We start from the raw sequence: 21,332 nt of genomic DNA on the forward strand, positions 1-21,332 counted from the left end.
CTGTGCACCGTGCACGCGACCGAGTAAGGCCACTCAGAGACATCCATTTCCCAGGCATATGCCCCCTACGCACTTTTGGTGGTGCACCCCGCACGAACAATCCCGCCTCGACCAGCCTGAACAATTCCCCTCTCGAAGGAAGGCCTCGGCCTTAATCGTCCACGACAAACAGCTCGACGAGGCATGAAGCACCCACGGGAGCCGGAGCATGACGATGCAGAGTCTCGGTTCACAGGAGCCTGGGAAGAACATCCCGTACGGAACCCTTTACCCGAAAACATCCGAACCGCACATGCTCGCGACAGTCCTGCCGTTAGAGAATGCACCGTGCACGCGACCGAGTAAGGCCACTCAGAGACATCCATTTCCCAGGTATATGCCCCCTACGCACTTTTGGTGGCGCAACTCGCACGAACAGTCCCACCTCGACCCCGTAAACAAGCTTTTTTGCCTCGAAGAGTTCGTCGGAGACGAAGAAGCAACCTTCAGTGCAAACGTAGCACTCTTTTGTGCAACCGCCCAAACAACGCCCCCTCTACCCTCTGTCGAAACACTCGGCATTGCTGCTCCCTAAGGTGAGCTTCTCCTCATAGGCAATTCCGCTCTTATCCGGTCACGTTTGTGTGCCCGAATTTCGCAAGGCAACCTCCATGGGACATGGAAAAGACTCGAGAAGAGAGCTCGCTCACGGGAGAGAGAAGCCAAGGAGACCACGAGAGTGCTGAGAGTGGGACAGCGCTGAATAGGCGGGAGAAGCCTGCGCGTATAAACGGAGATATATATCCAATTGCAACGAAGGAACGTGCCAAAGATCGAGAACAATGGCAGAAATGCTAGTAACGTGCACTTCGGGACCAACGCATCACCGGAAGACAACCGCCAAACATCGAAAGAGTCGCGATGCTCCGCAACCTACGTGCAAAGCGGTCGCACACCGGGTAAGGGAGTGAGAGCCCCAAACATAGCTGGGCGAGGCGCTCACTCCGCTCTTTAATATCTCGTTAATACCGCCAAGGAAATGGCACAAGCACACACACACAAGCATCCTCGGAAGAGGACAGTTCGAGTGACAGGTCAAATCCAAGAGTTCCGAAGACTACCTCCAGGAACAATCGGGAACAAGACCGATTACAAGTCGTCGAGTCTGTTACTGGGCGAACACGAGATGCGCACAGGAAATCGATCAGCCCTCACAATGGCCCAAGGCCAGAGATCGGACTGCTACGATTTACCCCAACAATCATCGTGCCACTCTTCGCAGAGAGGTGATAGACGCCAACGAGCCCGCGCATAGCAATCGAGGTGTAAAAAGGGCGTTGAAGGCAGGAAGCCTGGACGAAAGAGGCTACGAGGTCACCTCGAAGCGGTCTAAGAATCGGGCGCACTTGGGGCGACTACCAGTGCCAACCCCTTATCCCGCGGTGCGTCCGACACACAGAAATTTCCAAGGCGGCCAAGGAGCCTCCCCGCATAGCAATCGGGGTGTGAGGTTACGGATGCAGCATTGATAGCAATCGAGGTGTGAGGCGAAGGATGCAGAAGTGAGAGCCGAGGGATGTAGCAGAGATAGCAATCGGGGTGTGTGATGCAGAAGAGATAGCAATCGAGGTGTGCGGTGGGAAGGGCCCAGCAGCCAGAATGCATGAAGCGACGGATGAAGCAGTGATGACAACCGGGCTGTGAGGAGAGGAGGGATGCAGCCAAGAAAGCAATCAGGGCTCGAGGCAAGGGATGCATCAAGGATAGCAATCATGTTGTGAGGCGAGATTCCAAAGGCTAAACGTGAGAGGCTGCAGGGTCGACTCAGAGAGGTCTATGCATGTGAGAGGCTGAAAGCAAGGTCGACTCGGAGCGGTCTATGCATCGGGCGCGCTTGGGGCGACTACCAGTGCCAACCCCTTATCCCGCGACGCGTCCGACAAAGAGAACGTTCCAAGGCGGCAGAGGAGGTTACCAGCCGAAGGATGCAGTAGCAATAACAGGTATAGTTCCGCGGCGGCCGAGAAGACTCACCGCATAGGAATCGGGATGCGAGGCGAGGGATGCGGCGGGAAGGCCCCGACGGCTAAACGGAAGAGGCTGCAGGGCCGCCTCGGAATGGTCCAAGCATCGGATGCGATTGGGACGACTACCAGTGCCAACCCCTTATCCCGCGATGCGTCCGATACACAGATAGTTCCAAGGCGGCCGAGGAGCCTCACCGCATATCAATCGGGTGTGCGAGGCGAGGGATGGGGCGGGAAGGCCCCAACGGCTAGACGGAAGAGGCTTCAGGGCCACCTCGGAATGGTCCAAGCATCGGACGCGCTTGGGGCGACTGCCAGTGCCAACCCCTTATCCCGCGATGCGTCCGATACACAGATGGTTCCAAGGCGGCCGAGGAGCCTCACCGCATAGCAATCGGGGGTGCGAGGCGAGGGATGGGGCGGGAAGGCCCCAACGGCTAGACGGAAGAGGCTTCAGGGCCGCCTAGGAATGGTCCAAGCATCGGACACGCTTGGGGCGACTACCAGTGACAGCCCCCTATCCCGCGATGCGTCCGATACGAAGATGGTTCCAAGGCGGCCGAGGAGCCTCACCGCATAGCAATCGGGGTGCGAGGTGGGGGATGCGGCGAGATGGCCCCAACGGCTAGACGGAAGAGGCCACAGGGCCGCGTCGGAATAGTCCAAGCATCGGACGCGCTTGGGGCGACTACCAGTGACAACCCCTTATCCCGCGATGCGTCCGATACGAAGATAGTTCCAAGGCGGCCGAGGAGCCTCACCGCATAGCAATCGGGGTGCGAGGTGGGGGATGCGGCGAGATGGCCCCAACGGCTAGACGGAAGAGGCTGCAGGGCCGCCTCGGAATAGTCCAAGCATCGGACGCGCTTGGGGCCACTACCAGTGACAACCCCTTATCCCGCGATGCGTCCGATACGAAGATAGTTCCAAGGCGGCCGAAGAGCCTCACCGCATAGCAATCGGGGTGCGAGGTGGGGGATGCGGCGAGATGGCCCCAACGGCTAGACGGAAGAGGCCACAGGGCCGCCTCGGAATAGTCCAAGCATCGGACGCGCTTGGGGCGACTACCAGTGACAACCCCTTATCCCGCGATGCGTCCGATACGAAGATAGTTCCCAGGCGGCCGAGGAGCCTCACCGCATAGCAATCGGGGTGCGAGGCGAGGGATGCGGCGAGATGGCCCCAAAGGCTAGACGGAAGAGGCTGCAGGGCTGCCTCGGAATAGTCCAAGCATCGGACGCGCTTGGGGCGACTACCACTGCCAACCCCTTATCCCGCGATGCGTCCGATACACAGATAGTTCCGAGGCGGCCGAGGAGGTGGGGGATGCAGCGAGATGGCCCCAACGGCTAGACGGAAGAGGCTGCAGGGCCGCCTCGGAATAGTCCAAGCATCGGACGCGCTTGGGGCGACTACCAGTGACAACCCCTTATCCCGCGATGCGTCCGATACACAGATAGTTCCGAGGCGGCCAAGGAGCCTCACCGCATAGCAATCGTGGTGCGAGGTGGGGGATGCGGCGAGATGGCCCCAACGGCTAGACGGAAGAGGCTGCAGGGCCGCCTCGGAATGGTCCAAGCATCGGATGCGCTTGGGGCGACTACCACTGCCAACCCCTTATCCCGCGATGCGTCCGATACACAGATAGTTCCAAGGCGGCCGAGGAGCCTCACAGCATAGCAATCGGGGTGCGAGGCGAGGGATGCGGCGAGAAAGCCCCAACGGCTAGAGGGAAGAGGCTTCAGGTCCGCCTCGGAATGGTCCAAGCATCGGACGCGCTTGGGGCGACTACCAGTGACAACCCTTATCCCGCGACGCTGTCCGATACACAGATAGTTCCAAGGCGGCCGAGGAGCCTCACCGCATAGCAATCGGGGTGCGAGGCGAGGGATGCGGCGAGAAGGACCCAACGCTACACGGAAGAGGCTTCGGGGCCGCCTCGGAATGGTCCAAGCATCGGACGCGCTTGGGGCGACTACCAGTGACAACCCCTTATCCCGCGACGCGTCCGATACACAGATAGTTCCAAGGCGGCCGAGGAGCCTCACCGCATAGCAATCGGGGTGCGAGGCGAGGGATGCGGCGGAGAAGGACCCAACGGCTACACGGAAGAGGCTTCGGGGCCGCCTCGGAATGGTCCAAGCATCGGACGCGCTTGGGGCGACTACCAGTGACAACCCCTTATCCCGCGACGCGTCCGATACACAGATAGTTCCAAGGCGGCCGAGGAGCCTCACCGCATAGCAATCGGGTGTGCGAGGCGAGGGATGCGGCGAGAAGGACCCAACGGCTAGACGGAAGAGGCTTCGGGTCCGCCTCGAATGGTCCAAGCATCGGACGCGCTTGGGGCGACTACCAGTGACAACCCCTTATCCCGCGACGCGTCCGATACACAGATAGTTCCAAGGCGGCCGAGGAGCCTCACCGCATAGCAATCGGGGTGCGAGGCGAGGGATGCGGCGAGAAGGACCCAACGGCTAGACGGAAGAGGCTTCGGGTCCGCCTCGGAATGGTCCAAGCATCGGACGCGCTTGGGGCGACTACCAGTGACAACCCCTTATCCCGCGACGCGTCCGATACACAGATAGTTCCAAGGCGGCCGAGGAGCCTCACCGCATAGCAATCGGGGGTGCGAGGCGAGGGATGCGGCGAGAAGGACCCAACGGCTAGACGGAAGAGGCTTCGGGTCCGCCTCGGAATGGTCCAAGCATCGGACGCGCTTGGGGCGACTACCAGTGACAACCCTTATCCCGCGACGCGTCCGATACACAGATAGTTCCGAGGCGGCCGAGGAGCCTCACCGCATAGCAATCGGGGTGCGAGGCGAAGGAATGCGGCGAGAAGGACCCAACGGCTAGACGGAAGAGGCTTCGGGTCCGCCTCGGAATGGTCCAAGCATCGGACGCGCTTGGGGCGACTACCAGTGACAACCCCTTATCCCGCGACGCGTCCGATACACAGATAGTTCCAAGGCGGCCGAGGAGCCTCACCGCATAGCAATCGGGGTGCGAGGCGAGGGATGCGGCGAGAAGGACCCAACGGCTAGACGGAAGAGGCTTCAGGGCCGCCTCGGAATGGTCCAAGCATCGAACGCGCTTGGGCGACTACCAGTGACAACCCCTTATCCCGCGACGCGTCCGATACACAGATAGTTCCGAGGCGGCGAGGAGCCTCACCGCATAGCAATCGGGGTGCGAGGCGAGGGATGCGGCGAGAAGGACCCAACGGCTAGACGGAAGAGGCTTCAGGGCCGCCTCGGAATGGTCCAAGCATCGGACGCGCTTGGGGCGACTACCAGTGACAACCCCTTATCCCGCGACGCGTCCGATACACAGATAGTTCCGAGGCGGCCGAGGAGCCTCACCGCATAGCAATCGGGGTGCGAGGCGAGGGATGCGGCGAGAAGGACCCAACGGCTAGACGGAAGAGGCTTCAGGGCCGCCTCGGAATGGTCCAAGCATCGGACGCGCTTGGGGCGACTACCAATGACAACCCCTTATCCCGCGACGCGTCCGATACACAGATAGTTCCGAGGCGGCCGAGGAGCCTCACCGCATAGCAATCGGGGTGCGAGGCGAGGGATGCGGCGAGAAGGACCCAACGGCTAGACGGAAGAGGCTTCAGGGCCGCCTCGGAATGGTCCAAGCATCGGACGCGCTTGGGGCGACTACCAGTGACAACCCCTTATCCCGCGACGCGTCCGATACACAGATAGTTCCGAGGCGGCCGAGGAGCCTCACCGCATAGCAATCGGGGTGCGAGGCGAGGGATGCGGCGAGAAGGACCCAACGGCTAGACGGAAGAGGCTTCAGGGCCGCCTCGGAATGGTCCAAGCATCGGACGCGCTTGGGGCGACTACCGTTGCCAACCCCTTATCCCGCGATGCGTCTGATACACAGATAGTTCCGAGGCGGCCGAGGAGCCTCACCGCATAGCAATCGGGTTGCGAGGCAGATTATTGGGAAGGGAACCCCCTGGGATGCGGCTCAAGCAGTGCCCAAAGGGACTGGAATGCGGAATCACATCGAGAGACCCAAATGCTATACGAGGGCTCAAATCGAATTATCGATTTGGCCACGACATGGACGCATCGGAACGACTACCTTTGCCGAACCACTCGCAATTGCATCCATACCGAAACCAATAGACATTTCCGTTAGAGCCCTCGCATAGCATTCGGGAATCTCGCATGCCCCTCTAAATCGACCAATGCTGGCGCTCAATGAAAATCCGAGCGCTACCACCGTTCGAGCGCCAGCATTGGTCGAGTTAGAGGGGCACGGGGGAGAATGCTCCAGTCAACACCTCCCCTATATAAGTTATTTGTCCGATTCTCGCACAACCGTAGTCTGCCTCGTCGAATCAAACAACGGTCCCAGATTCCGACTTCCGTTCCGTAGAGACCCAAAAGCTAGATGGAGGCTCGCAAGAAAGAGAGTCGGCGCATAGCAATCGGGTTTCTCGAACGTTTAGGGACCGAGCTCACTTGCGGATAGGGCAAAATCCGCCAAGCAACCCAAAAGCTAGACGGGGGGCTCGAATCGAATCGCCTAGGCGGCCACAACAACGACGTGTTGGATCGACTACCAGTGCCAAACCATTCAGCAAGACTAGTCTGTGTCGAGGCCGGATAGAGATTCTCAGAGAGCCCCGCATAGCATTTAGGAGACCTGCCGCGTCCCTCACACTCGACAAATGGTGGTGCACGTTTATAAATCCGAGCGATCCCAACCCTTTCAAGCACCAACATCGGTCGAGATAGAGGGGCACGGAGGGGGCTGCGTGAGACAACACAGTCCCCTATATAAGTTATTTGTCCGATTCTCACACATCCGAAGAATGGTCATCAAATCGGACAACAGCCCAAACTTCCGACTTCCGTCCCAGAAAGCCCAAGAGCTATCTAAAACGTTCATGGCCGGAACTCGATCGCGGCTATACCAGTCCGCCAAGCAACCAAAAGCTAGACTGGAGCTCTAGTCGAATCACCTCTGTGGCCATTGCAAGGACGTGTTGGAGCGACTACCATTGCCGAACCATTCCGCAGGTCGAGTCCATACCAAGGCCGCATAGAGATTCACGATGAGCTCCTGCATAGCAATCAGGAGACTTGCCGTTGTCCATCACAATCGATAAATCCTGGTGCAAGATTTTTGCATCCGAGCGCTCCAACCAGTCGAGCACCAGCATCAATCGACATAAACGGGCGCGGGGGGAGGATGCTCGAGAACACTACCTCCCCTATATAAGTTATTTGTCCGATTCTCAAGCAGCCGAAGTCTGGTCATCGAATCGGGTCAAAGACCACAACTTCCGACTTTACCCACAATGCAAGTCATCGAATCGAACATCGGCCCCCGAGTCGGACTCCATGCGTATGTCAGGTCATCGGACCCAAATTCCGCCTTCCTGCGCATGGCGGGCCATCAATATCAACTCGGTCATCGGACCCAAACTCCGCCTTTTTGCGTATGGCACGCCTTCAAATCGGTCATCGGACCCAAATTCCGCCTTCCTGTGCATGGCGGGCCATCAACATCAACTCGGTCATCGGACCCAAATTCCGCCTTTCTGCGCATGGCACGCCATCAACTCGGTCATCGGACCCAAATTCCGCCTTCCTGCGCATGGCAGGTCATCGGACCACAAATTCAGACCTCGCCAATATGCCTACGTATCGAATCGGTCATCGGACCCAACTTCCGACTTCATCCATACTGTAGGGTCTTTGAGGTTGGCGCGGTGCGCTCAACCCAGGGAGTCGACCCATCGAAGCATACACCTCCCCTATATAAGCTATTTGTCCGATTCCCACACCTGTGTAGTTTGCACCTCTGACCAGGACATCGACCCCAACTTCCGAACTCGACTGCAACGACGGCACCAGCGCCTTGGTGCGCACCTTGCGACGCACAGTCCCAACATTCGCCTTCCTGCACATGGCAGGTCATCGGACCCAAATTCCGACCTCGCGAGTATGCCTACATATCGAATCGGTCATCGGACCCAACTTCCGACTTCATCCATACCGTAGGGTCTTTGAGGTTGGCGCGGTGCGCTCAACCCGGGGAGTCGACCCAACGAAGCATACACCTCCCCTATATAAGCTATTTGTCCGATTCCCACACCTGTGTAGTTTGCACCTCCGATCAAGACATCGACCCCAACTTCCGAACTCGCCTCCAACGACCGAACCAGCGCCTTGGTGCGCACCTTGCAACGCACAGTGCCAACATTCGCCTTCCTGCACGTGGCAGGTCATCGGACCCAAATTCCGACCTCGCGAGTATGCCTACATATCGAATCGGTCATCGGACCCAACTTCCGACTTCATCCATACCGTAGGGTCTTTGAGGTTGGCGCGGTGCGCTCAACCCGGGGAGGTCGACCCAACGAAGCATACACCTCCCCTATATAAGCTATTTGTCCGATTCCCACACCTGTGTAGCTTGCACCTCCGATCAGGACATCGACCCCAACTTCCGAACTCGACTAAAAAGACCGCACCAGCGCCTTGGTGTGCACCTTGCAACGCACAGTGTCAACATTCGCCTTCCTGCACATGGCAGGTCATCGGACCCAAATTCCGACCTCATGAGCATACCTACTAATCGAATCGGTCATCGGACCCAACTTCCGACTTCATCCATACCGTAGGGTCTTTGAGGTTGGCGCGGTGCGCTCAACCTGGGGAGTCGACCCATCGAAGCATACACCTCCCCTATATAAGCTATTTGTCCGATTCCGACACCTGTGTAGTTTGCACCTCCGCTCAGGACATCGACCCCAACTTCCGAACTCGCCTGCAACGACCGAACCAGCGCCTTGGTGCGCACCAAAAGTGCGCACTTTTGGAGGGCACTTTTGTGCGCTCCAAAGGTGCGCACTTTTGGAGGGCACTTTTCTGCGCTCCAAAGGTGCGCACTTTTGGAGGGCACTTTTTGGAGGGCACTTTTCTGCGCTCCAAAGGTGCGCACTTTTGGAGGGCACTTTTTGGAGGGCACTTTTCTGCGCTCCAAAGGTGCGCACTTTTGGAGGGCACTTTTTGGAGGGCACTTTTCTGCGCTCCAAAGGTGCGCACTTTTGGAGGGCACTTTTTGGAGGGCACTTTTCTGCGCTCCAAGGTGCGCACTTTTGGAGGGCACTTTTTGGAGGGCACTTTTCTGCGCTCCAAAGGTGCGCACTTTTGGAGGGCACTTTTGTGCACTCCAAAGGTGCGCACTTTTGGAGGGCACTTTTCCTGTGCTCCAAAGGTGCACACCTAGGTGAGCACCTTCGACCACACCTTGTAGCACACCAAACTCTGACTTTCGACTTCATCCGCAATGCAGGGTCTTTGAGGTTGGCGCAATGCGCACAACCAGGGGAGTCGACCCATCAAACCCAACACCTCCCCTATATAAGCTATTTGTCTGATTCTCATACATGCGTAGCCTGCAGGAGCAATTAGGACATCGACCCCAACTTTCGGCTTCTAAACGAAAACAAGGTCTTTGAGGTTGGTGTAATGCGAACAACTAGGGGAGTCAACCCATCAAACCCAACACCTCCCCTATATAAGCTATTTGTCTGATTCTCATACATGTGTAGTCTACAGGAGCAATTAGGACATCGACCCCAACTTTTGACTTCTTACGAAAACAAGGTCTTTGAGGTTGACGTAATGCGCACAACCAGGGGAGTCGACCCATCAAACCCAACACCTCCCCTATATAAGCTATTTGTCCGATTCTCATACATGTGTAGCCTGCAGGAGCCATTAGGACATTGACCCCAACTTTTGACTTCTTAACGAAAACAAGGTCTTTGAGGTTGGCGTAATGCGCACAACCAAGGGAGGTTGACCCATCAAACCCAACACCTCCCCCTATATAAGCTATTTGTCTGATTCTCATACATGTGTAGCCTGCAACAACGATTAGGACATCCACCCCAACTTCTGAATTCGTCTGCGTTGACCGCACCAAAGGTGCACGCCTTGGTGCTCACCAAAATCCGACTTCCGACTTCTTCTGCTATGCGGGGTCTTTGAGGTTGGCGCAGTGCGCACAACCAGGGGAGTCAACCCACCGAATGCAACACCTCCCCTATATAAGCTATTTGTCTGATTCTCATACATGCGTAGACTGCAGCAATGATTAGGACATCCACCCCAACTTTTGACTTCTTAAACAAGACAGGGTCTTTGAAGTTGGTGCAGTGCACACAACCAGGGGAGTCGACCCATCAAACGCAACACCTCCCCTATATAAAGCTATTTGTCCGATTCTCATACGTGTAGTCTGCAGCAGCGATTAGGACATCGACCCCAACTTCCGAATTCGTTTGCATTGACCGCACCAAAGGTGCACGCCTTGGTGTGCACCCTGGAGTGCACTTTGGTGCTCACCTCGGTGCACACTTTGGTGTGCACCTCGGTGTGCACCAAAGGTGCGCACCTTGGAGCGCACCAAAGGTGTACACTTTGGAGCGCACCACATAGGGTCTTTGAGAGGTTGGCGCAGTGCGCACACCAAGGTGGGTGTTGAGGTGCGTGCCGAGGTGGGTGGGTGCTAGGGTGCGCTCCATGGTGGGTGCCAGGGTGGGTGCGTGCTAGGGTGGATTCCAAAGAGGGTCATAGGGTGGGTGCCAAGGTGGGTTGGTGATATAGTGGGTTCAAAGGTGGGTACTAGGGTGGGTTCCAAGGTGGGTCACAAGTTGGGTGCCAGGATTGCGTGGGTGTTAGGTTGGGTGCCAAGTTGGGCTCCTGCGTGGGTGGGTGCTAGGGTGGGTTTTCAAGGTGGACGCGAGGGGCGGGTGCCAAGGTGGGTAACAAGTTGGGTGTTAGGATGGGTGAGTGCTAGAGTGGGTGCCAAGGTGGGTGGGTGCTAAGGTGGATGCCAAGGTGGTTCACAGGGTGGGTGGGTTCTAGGGTGAGTTCCAAGGTGGGTCACAGGTTCAGTGCTAGGGTGGGTGTCAAGGCGGGTGTCGAGGTGCCTGGGTGCTAGGGTGTGGATGCCAATGTGGGTCATAGGGTGGGTACTAGGGTGGGCTGCAATGTGGGTGCCAAGGTGGGTAACATGCTCGGTGGGTTCTAAAATTGGGTGCCAGGGTGGGTGTGCACCCACCTTGCCCGAGGTGGGTGCCAAGGTGCCAGTGTGGGTGGGTGCTAAGGTGGATGCCAAGGTGGGTGAGAAGGTGGGTGATAGGTTGAGTGGTAGGATGGGTGGGTGCCAAGATGGGTCACAGGGTGGGTGCAAGGGTGGGTAGGTGCTAGGGTTGGTGTCAGGGTGGGTGGGTGCTAGGTTGGGTTCCAAGGTGGGTGCGAGGGTGAGTGTCAAGGTGGGTCACAGGTTAGGTGCTAGGATGGGTGAGTGCTAGGGTGCAAAGGTGCCAGGGTGGGTGCTAGGATGGGTCGATGCTAGGGTGAGTGGCAAGGTGGGTCCACAAGTGTCAAGGTGGGTGCCGAGGTGGGTGCCAAGTCGGCGACTGCTATGGTGGATGCCAAGGTGGGTCACGGGGTGGGTGCCAAGTTGCTAGGTTGGGTTCCAAGGTGGGTGCCAACGTGGGTGCTAGGGTGCGTGGGTTAAAGGGTGTGTCACAACGTGGGTGCCAGGATGGGTGCGCACCCACACTGGCCAAGACGGGTGCGGGTGCAAGGTTGGGTTCCAAGCCCGGTCACAGGCTGGGTGCTAGGATGGGTGGGTGCCAAGGTGGGCACCAGGGTGGGTGCACCCACCCTGGCCAAGGTGGGTCACGGGGTGGGTCCTAGGGTGGGTAACGGGGGTGGGTACTAAGGTGCGTGCCAAGGTGGGTCATAGGGTGGGTGCCAAGGTGGGCACCAGGGTGGGTGTGCACCAACCCTAGCCAGGGTAGGTCACGGGGGTGGTTGTCGGGGTGGGCGTCAAGGAGCCAAGGTGGGTGGCAAGTAGCCAAGTTGCGTGCCAAGGTGGGTGTCGGGGTGGGTGCCAAGGATCCAAGGTGGGTGCCAAGGAACCAAGGTGGGTGTCTGGGTGGGTGCCGAGGTGGGAGCCAGGGTGGGTCCCAAGGTGAGTGCAAAGGTGGGTGCCAGGGTCAAGGTGAGTGCCAATGTGGGTTCCAAGGTGCCAGGGTCAGGGTGAGTGCCAATGTGGGTTCAAAGGTGCTAAGTTGGGTGCGAGGTTGGGTGCGAGGGTGGGTGGGTGCCAAGGTGTGCTAGGTGGAAGCCCGGGTGGGTCGGCATCCCATGGGTGTCGAGTTGGGTGCCTGATGGGTGCTTCTTGTCAAGTTTTAGTCGTCGGGACTCATTTCGAGCCTTAGAGGTCGTTTCTTGTCCGGTTGCCCTGTCTTCGACCTGGGAACCCAATTTTGGTCCTCGGGTCCCATTTTTTTTTGTCTCGCATCCCACTTTTGGCCTGTGGCCTTTTCGGGGTCGATTCTCGTTTTGGGCATCAGAGCATGTTTCTTCTCCTAAAACCCAATATTTGTTTATTAAGTCTCGGAACACATTTTTGTTCTCGTGGACCCATCATGGGTCTTGGAACGCATTTGTGGTCCTTGGGTCCCATTTTGCATCCCGAAACTTGTGTTTTGGTGCTTGATCCCTATTTTGGGTGCCCACCTTGCACCAAGTGCGCACCCGGGGCAAACCGAGCGCCTTGGTGCACCGGGGCAAGATCGAGCGTGCACCCGAGGCGCCCCGAACATGCACCAAGGTGCACTCGGCCCACATGTGAGCGCAGGTCGTTGCGCCCGAGGTGGTGTGTGGGCACCGCGTTGCAGACGGGACACTGCACGCACACGACGCCCCCTCCAGGTGCACGCACGTAGGCCGGGCCGGGTGCACACCCGACGCCCTAGCAAGGTGCGCGCACCCGGGCAGGGCTCACACTTGGCGAACGGGGCGCACTTCGCGAGGGAGGGTGTGCACCTCGACGGGGGTGGGTGGCCGGGGTGGATTCGCACGTGGGTCGCGGTTTGCTAAGTACACACTGCGACAAGCTCATAACGGGTGCGATCATACCAGCATTAGTGCACCGGATCCCATCAGAACTCCGCAGTTAAGCGCGCTTGGGCCGGAGTAGTACTGGGATGGGTGACCTCCCGGGAAGTCCCGGTGTTGCACCCTTTTTTAGTTTTTCGCCGGGCGTCGCAATGCTATTTGAATAAACCTTTTGCCCGTTTGCGTTCTCGTCGGGGCCGGGCCGGGCCGGGGTGCGCTGCCCGCACTACCGCGCGCGCGGGGGGCGACACCGAGCGCGCACCCGAGGCGCCCCGAGCACACAGGCCACGGTGCAACCCGGGCGTTGTGCGCGCACCCCGGTGCGCCCGAGGTGCTGCGCGCGCACCCAGGTGAAATCGGTGTGCACCTCGGCCAGTGCGCGCTCGGTCGAGTCGCGCACGTTGGCCAAGGTGCACGGTGATGTTTCTTACTCTAAGGTTCCGCACCAGACGCCCGGGACAGGTGAGCGAAGCTGGGCGGGGCCGGGTGCGCGGCCGGGGCAGGTGCACGCAGCTGGAGAGAGCTTTGGAGCACACTTCGGAGCGCACCAATGATGCGCTCCATTCAAAAGTTTCCTGAAAAGGCAAAAAAAGTTGAGATTATAGAATTTCCCACTTGAGAGATTGTAAAAAAAAAAAATTTAAAATGAAGGAAACGCGGGTGCCAAGGTGTGCGCAGCCCAGCCAAGGTGTGCGCACCAAGGCGCCCACCCTGGCGAAGGTGCACGCAAGGTGCGCACCCGAGGCAAACCGGACAATTAACCCAACTTTCGACTTCGCGCGCACCTTGGAGCGCACTTCGGAGCGCTCCTTGGTGCGCACCAATCTTGGGCACCTCGGAGTGCACCATGGCGCCCACCAAGGTGCGCACCCGGGGCAAACCGAGCTCCGACTTCGTGCGCACCTTGGAGCGCACGAAAGGTGCGCACCATGGCGCCCACCAAGGTGCGCAGCCCAGCCAAGGCAGTGCGCATCAAGGTGCGCACCCTGGCGAAGGTGCGCACCCGGGGCAAACCGAGCTCCGACTTCGTGCGCACCTTGGAGCGCACAAAAGGTGCGCAACCCAGCCAAGGTGTGCGCACCCCGGTCAAACCGAGCTCCGAATCGTGCGCACCAGAGGTGCACGCCATCGTGCGCACCTTGGAGCACACTTCGGAGCCCTCCTTGGTGCGCGCCGATGTTGCGCACCTCGGAGCGCACCCGGGGAAAACAATGCAATTAACCCGACTTTCGACTTCGTGGGCACCTCGGAGCGCTCTCGGGTTCGCACCTCGGAGCACACCGAGGTGCGCACCTTTGATGCGCTGCCTTCACCAATTTCCAGAAAAGGCAAGAAAACATTGAGAAGGTGTGCGCACCGAGGTGCCCACCCTGGCGAAGGTGCACGCGAGGTGCGCACCCGGGGCAAACCGGGCTCCGACTTCGTGCACGCCGCACCTTGGAGCACACTTCGGAGCGCTCCTTGGTGCGCACCAGGGCGCGCAACCCAGCCGAGGTGCCCACCCCGGCGAAGGTGCACGCGAGGTGCGCACCCGGGGCAAACCGGGCTCCGACTTCGTGCACGCCATGGTGCCCACCGCGGCGAAGGTGCACGCGAGGTGCGCACCCGGGGCAAACCGGGCTCCGACTTCGTGCACGCCGCACCTTGGAGCACACTTCGGAGCGCTCCTTGGTGCGCACCATGGTGCCCACCAGGGCGCGCAACCCCGCCGAAGGTGCACGCGAGGTGCGCACCCGGGGCAAACCGGGCTCCGACTTCGTGCACGCCGCACCTTGGAGCACACTTCGGAGCGCTCCTTGGTGCGCACCATGGTGCCCACCAGGGCGCGCAACCCCGCCGAAGGTGCACGCGAGGTGCGCACCCGGGGCAAACCGGGCTCCGACTTCGTGCACGCCATGGTGCGCACCGCGGCGAAGGTGCGCACCCGGGGCAAACCGGGCTCCGACTTCGTGCACGCCGCACCTTGGAGCACACTTCGGAGCGCTCCTTGGTGCGCACCAGGGCGCGCAACCCAGCCGAGGTGCCCACCCCGGCGAAGGTGCACGCGAGGTGCGTACCCGGGGCAAACCGGGCTCCGACTTCGTGCACGCCGCACCTTGGAGCACACTTCGGAGCGCTCCTTGGTGCGCACCATGGTGCCCACCAGGCCGCGCAACCCAGCCAAGGTGTGCGCACCAAGGTGCACGCGAGGTGCGCACCCGGGGCAAACCGGGGTCCGACTTCGTGCACGCCGCACCTTGGAGCACACATCGGGGCGCTCCCGGGTTCGCACCGGCGTTGCGCACCGTGGTGGGCACCTCGGAGCACACCAAGGTGGGCAGCGAGGTGCGCACCTTTGATGCGATGCCTTCACTAATTTCCATAAAAGGCAAAAAAAAAACGAGATTTTAAAATTTCCGTTTTGAAAGATAGTGAGAAAAAGGGAATGCTGGTGCCATCTTGAGCCCGCCCTGGTGCGCAGCCCAGCCAAGGTGTGCGCACCAAGGTGCCCACCCTGGCGAAGGTGCGCGCCCGGGCAATTAACCCAACTTCCAACTTCGCGCGCGCCAGGGTGGGAGCGCACCCAACAACCGGGCCTGGGAAGAGCCAATGCGAGAAACCCCACCAAACGCTCTGACAAAAAAAGAGGGGGCGCTCCAGTAACCCCGCTTCGGAGCGCACCCTGGGCAAACCCAGCCAAGGTGCCCACCCCGGCCAAGGTGCAGGCGAGGTGCGCACCCGGGGCAAACCGGGCTCCGACAACGTGCACGCCGCACCTTGGAGCACACTTCGTAGCGCTCCCGGGTGCGCACCTCAGAGCACACCAAGGTGGGCAGCGAGGTGCGCACCTTTGATGCGCTGCCTTCACTAATTTCCAGAAAAGGCAAAAAAAAAAGGAGATTTTAAAATTTCCGTTTTGAAAGATAGTGAAAAAAACGGAACGCGCGTGCCATCTTGAGCCCGCCCTGGTGCGCAGCCCAGGTAAGGTGCCCACCCTGGCAAAGGTGCGCACCCGGGCAATTAACCCTACTTCCGACTTCGTGCGCGCCAGGGTGGCAACCGGGCCTCGGAAGAGCCAATGCGAGAAACCCCACCAAACGCTCCGACAAAAAAAGAGGCGGCGCTCCAATAACCCCGCTTCGGAGCGCAGCCGGGGCAAACCCAGCCAAGGTGCCCACCCCGACGAAGGTGCACGCGAGGTGCGCACCCGGGGCAAACCGGGCTCCGACAACGTGCACGCAGCACCTTGGAGCACACTTCGAAGCACTCCCGGGTGCCCACCGGCGTTGCGCACCGTGGTGGGCAGCGAGGTGCGCACCTTTGATGCGCTGCCTTCACTAATTTCCAGAAAAAGGCAAAAAAAAATGAGATTTTAAAATTTCCGTTTTGAAAGATAGTGAAAAAAAAGGAACGCGGGTGCCATCTTGAGCCCGCCCTGGTGCGCAGCCCAGGCAAGGCATGCGCACCAAGGTGCCCACCCGAGGTGCACACCCGGGGCAAACCGGGCTCCGACTTCGTGCAGGCCGCACCTTGGAGCACACTTCGGAGCGCTCCTTGGTGCGCACCATGGTGCCCACCAGGGCGCGCAACCCAGCCAAGGTCTGCACACCAAGGTGCCCACCCCGGCGAAGGTGCACGCGAGGTGCGCACCGGGGCAAACCGGGCTCCGACTTCGTGCACGCCATGGTGCCCACCGCGGCGAAGGTGCACGCGAGGTGCGCACCCGGGGCAAACCGGGCTCCGACTTCGTGCACGCCGCACCTTGGAGCACACTTCGGAGCGCTCCTTGGTGCGCACCATGGTGGCCCACCAGGTGCGCGCAACCCAGCCAAGGTGTGCGCACCAAGGTGCACGAGTGTGCGCACCCGGGGCAAACCGGGGTCCGACTTCGTGCACGCCGCACCTTGGAGCACACATCGGAGCGCTCCCAGGTTCGCACCAGCGTTGCGCACCTTTGATGCGCTGCCTTCACTAATTTCCAGAAAAGGCAAAAAAAACGATATTTTAAAATTTCGTTCTGAAAGATAGTGAAAAAAACGGAACGCGGGTGCCATCTTGAGCCCTTCCTGGTGCGCAGCCCAGGGCAAGTTGGTGCGCACCAAGGTGCCCACCCTGGCGGAGGTGCGCGCCCGGGGCAAACCGGGCTCCGACTTCGTGCACTGCATGGTGCCCACCAAGGCGCGCAACCCAGCCAAGGTGCCCACCGCAGCGAAGGTGCACGCGAGGTGCACACCCGGGGCAAACCGGGCTCCGACTTCGTGCACGCCGCACCTTGGAGCACACTTCAGAGCGCTCCTTGGTGCGCACCAGGGCGCGCAACCCAGCCGAGGTGCCCACCCCGGGCGAAGGTGCACGCGGAGGTGCGCACCCGGGGCAAACCGGGCTCCGACTTCGTGCACGCCATGGTGCCCACCGCGGCGAAGGTGCGCACCCGGAGGGCAAACCGGGCTCCGACTTCGTGCACGCGCACCTTGGAGCACACTTCGGAGCGCTCCTTGGTGCGCACCATGGTGCCCACCAGGCCGCGCAACCCAGCCAAGGGTGTGCGCACCAAGGTGCACGCGAGGTGCGCACCCGGGGCAAACCGGGGTCCGACTTCGTGCACGCCGCACCTTGGAGCACACATCGGGGCGCTCCCGGGTTCGCACCGGCGTTGCGCACCGTGGTGGGCACCTCGGAGCACACCAAGGGTGGGCAGCGAGGTGCGCACCTTTGATGCGATGCCTTCACTAATTTCCATAAAAGGCAAAAAAAAAATGAGATTTTAAAATTTCCGTTTTGAAAGATAGTGAGAAAAAGGGAATGCTGGTGCCATCTTGAGCCCCGCCCTGGTGCGCAGCCCAGCCAAGGTTTGCGCACCAAGGTGCCCACCCTGGCGAAGGTGCGCGCCCGGGCAATTAACCCAACTTCCAACTTCGCGCGCGCCAGGGTGGGAGCGCACCCAACAACCGGGCCTGGGAAGAGCCAATGCGAGAAACCCCACCAAACTCTCTGACAAAAAAAAGAGGGGGCGCTCCAGTAACCCCGCTTCGGAGCGCACCCTGGGCAAACCCAGCCAAGGTGCCCACCCCGGCCAAGGTGCAGGCGAGGTGCGCACCCGGGGCAAACCGGGCTCCGACAACGTGCCCGGCCAAGGTGCAGGCGAGGTGCGCACCCGGGGCAAACCGGGCTCCGACAACGTGCACGCCGCACCTTGGAGCACACTTCGTAGCGCTCCCGGGTGCGCACCTCAGAGCACACCAAGGTGGGCAGCGAGGTGCGCACCTTTGATGCGCTGCCTTCACTAATTTCCAGAAAAGGCAAAAAAAAAAGGAGATTTTAAAATTTCCGTTTTGAAAGATAGTGAAAAAAACGGAACGCGCGTGCCATCTTGAGCCCGCCCTGGTGCGCAGCCCAGGTAAGGTGCCACCCTGGCAAAGGTGCGCACCCGGGCAATTAACCCTACTTCCGACTTCGTGCGCGCCAGGGTGGCAACCGGGCCTCGGAAGAGCCAATGCGAGAAACCCCACCAAACGCTCCGACAAAAAAAGAGGCGGCGCTCCAATAACCCCGCTTCGGAGCGCAGCCGGGGCAAACCAAGCCAAGGTGCCCACCCCGACGAAGGTGCACGCGAGGTGCGCACCCGGGGCAAACCGGGCTCCGACAACGTGCACGCAGCACCTTGGAGCACACTTCGAAGCACTCCCGGGTGCCCACCGGCGTTGCGCACCGTGGTGGGCAGCGAGGTGCGCACCTTTGATGCGCTGCCTTCACTAATTTCCAGAAAAAGGCAAAAAAAAATGAGATTTTAAAATTTCCGTTTTGAAAGATAGTGAAAAAAAAGGAACGCGGGTGCCATCTTGAGCCCGCCCTGGTGCGCAGCCCAGGCAAGGCATGCGCACCAAGGTGCCCACCCGAGGTGCACACCCGGGGCAAACCGGGCTCCGACTTCGTGCAGGCCGCACCTTGGAGCACACTTCGGAGCGCTCCTTGGTGCGCACCATGGTGCCCACCAGGGCGCACCCGGGGCAAACCGGGCTCCGACTTCGTGCACGCCGCACCTTGGAGCACACATCGGAGCGCTCCCAGGTTCGCACCAGCGTTGCGCACCTTTGATGCGCTGCCTTCACTAATTTCCAGAAAAGGCAAAAAAAAACGATATTTTAAAATTTCCGTTCTGAAAGATAGTGAAAAAAACGGAACGCGGGTGCCATCTTGAGCCCTTCCTGATGCGCAGCCCAGGCAAGTTGTGCGCACCAAGGTGCCCACCCTGGCGGAGGTGCGCGCCCGGGGCAAACCGGGCTCCGACTTCGTGCACTGCATGGTGCCCACCAAGGCGCGCAACCCAGCCAAGGTGCCCACCGCAGCGAAGGTGCACGCGAGGTGCGCACCCGAGGTGCACACCCGGGGCAAACCGGGCTCCGACTTCGTGCACGCCGCACCTTGGAGCACACTTCAGAGCGCTCCTTGGTACGCACCAGGGCGCGCAACCCAGCCAAGGTGCTCACCCCGGCGAAGGTGCACGCGAGGTGCGCACCCGGGGCAAACCGGGCTCGGACTTCGTGCACGCCGCACCTTGGAGCACACATCGGAGCGCTCCCGGGTTCGCACCAGCATTGCGCACCTTTGATGCGCTGCCTTCACTAATTTCCAGAAAAGGCAAAAAAAAGAAAAAAATGAGATTTTAAAATTTCCGTTTTGAAAGATAGTGAAAAAAACGGAACGCGGGTGCCATCTTGAGCCCGCCCTGGTGTGCAGCCCAGGCAAGTTGTGCGCACCAAGGCACCCACCCTGGCCAAGGTGGGTCACGGGGTGGGTCCTAGGGTGGGTAACGGGGTGGGTACTAAGGTGCGTGCCAAGGTGGGTCATAGGGTGGGTGCCAAGGTGGGCACCAGGGTGGGTGTGCACCAACCCTAGCCAGGGTAGGTCACGGGGTGGTTGTCGGGGTGGGCGTCAAGGAGCCAAGGTGGGTGGCAAGTAGCCAAGTTGCGTGCCAAGGTGGGTGTCGGGGTGGGTGCCAAGGATCCAAGGTGGGTGCCAAGGAACCAAGGTGGGTGTCTGGGTGGGTGCCGAGGTGGGAGCCAGGGTGGGTCCCAAGGTGAGTGCAAAGGTGGGTGCCAGGGTCAAGGTGAGTGCCAATGTGGGTTCCAAGGTGCCAGGGTCAGGGTGAGTGCCAATGTGGGTTCAAAGGTGCTAAGTTGGGTGCGAGGTTGGGTGCGAGGGTGGGTGGGTGCCAAGGTGTGCTAGGTGGAAGCCCGGGTGGGTCGGCATCCCATGGGTGTCGAGTTGGGTGCCTGATGGGTGCTTCTTGTCAAGTTTTAGTCGTCGGGACTCATTTCGAGCCTTAGAGGTCGTTTCTTGTCCGGTTGCCCTGTCTTCGACCTGGGAACCCAATTTTGGTCCTCGGGTCCCATTTTTTTTTGTCTCGCATCCCACTTTTGGCCTGTGGCCTTTTCGGGGTCGATTCTCGTTTTGGGCATCAGAGCATGTTTCTTCTCCTAAAACCCAATATTTGTTTATTAAGTCTCGGAACACATTTTTGTTCTCGTGGACCCATCATGGGTCTTGGAACGCATTTGTGGTCCTTGGGTCCCATTTTGCATCCCGAAACTTGTGTTTTGGTGCTTGATCCCTATTTTGGGTGCCCACCTTGCACCAAGTGCGCACCCGGGGCAAACCGAGCGCCTTGGTGCACCGGGGCAAGATCGAGCGTGCACCCGAGGCGCCCCGAACATGCACCAAGGTGCACTCGGCCCACATGTGAGCGCAGGTCGTTGCGCCCGAGGTGGTGTGTGGGCACCGCGTTGCAGACGGGACACTGCACGCACACGACGCCCCCTCCAGGTGCACGCACGTAGGCCGGGCCGGGTGCACACCCGACGCCCTAGCAAGGTGCGCGCACCCGGGCAGGGCTCACACTTGGCGAACGGGGCGCACTTCGCGAGGGAGGGTGTGCACCTCGACGGGGGTGGGTGGCCGGGGTGGATTCGCACGTGGGTCGCGGTTTGCTAAGTACACACTGCGACAAGCTCATAACGGGTGCGATCATACCAGCGTTAGTGCACCGGATCCCATCAGAACTCCGCAGTTAAGCGCGCTTGGGCCGGAGTAGTACTGGGATGGGTGACCTCCCGGGAAGTCCCGGTGTTGCACCCTTTTTTAGTTTTTCGCCGGGCGTCGCAATGCTATTTGAATAAACCTTTTGCCCGTTTGCGTTCTCGTCGGGGCCGGGCCGGGCCGGGGTGCGCTGCCCGCACTACCGCGCGCGCGGGGGCGACACCGAGCGCGCACCCGAGGCGCCCCGAGCACACAGGCCACGGTGCAACCCGGGCGTTGTGCGCGCACCCCGGTGCGCCCGAGGTGCTGCGCGCGCACCCAGGTGAAATCGGTGTGCACCTCGGCCAGTG

At 60.1% G+C, this 21,332-nt stretch overlaps 2 non-coding genes across 2 annotated transcripts; both read left to right on the forward strand.

Moving 5' to 3' along the window:
* The first annotated feature begins 12,973 nt into the window (after window positions 1–12,973).
* LOC131866184 (5S ribosomal RNA) lies at window positions 12,974–13,092 on the forward strand. Its single transcript, XR_009364815.1, has one exon. It is a non-coding gene; the product is annotated as a 5S ribosomal RNA (ribosomal RNA).
* A 7,870-nt stretch (window positions 13,093–20,962) lies between these two features.
* LOC131866200 (5S ribosomal RNA) lies at window positions 20,963–21,081 on the forward strand. Its single transcript, XR_009364831.1, has one exon. It is a non-coding gene; the product is annotated as a 5S ribosomal RNA (ribosomal RNA).
* The last annotated feature ends 251 nt before the right edge of the window (window positions 21,082–21,332 follow it).

The sequence above is a fragment of the Cryptomeria japonica genome, unplaced genomic scaffold (assembly GCF_030272615.1).
Source record: "Cryptomeria japonica unplaced genomic scaffold, Sugi_1.0 HiC_scaffold_133, whole genome shotgun sequence".
Taxonomy (NCBI): domain Eukaryota; kingdom Viridiplantae; phylum Streptophyta; class Pinopsida; order Cupressales; family Cupressaceae; genus Cryptomeria; species Cryptomeria japonica.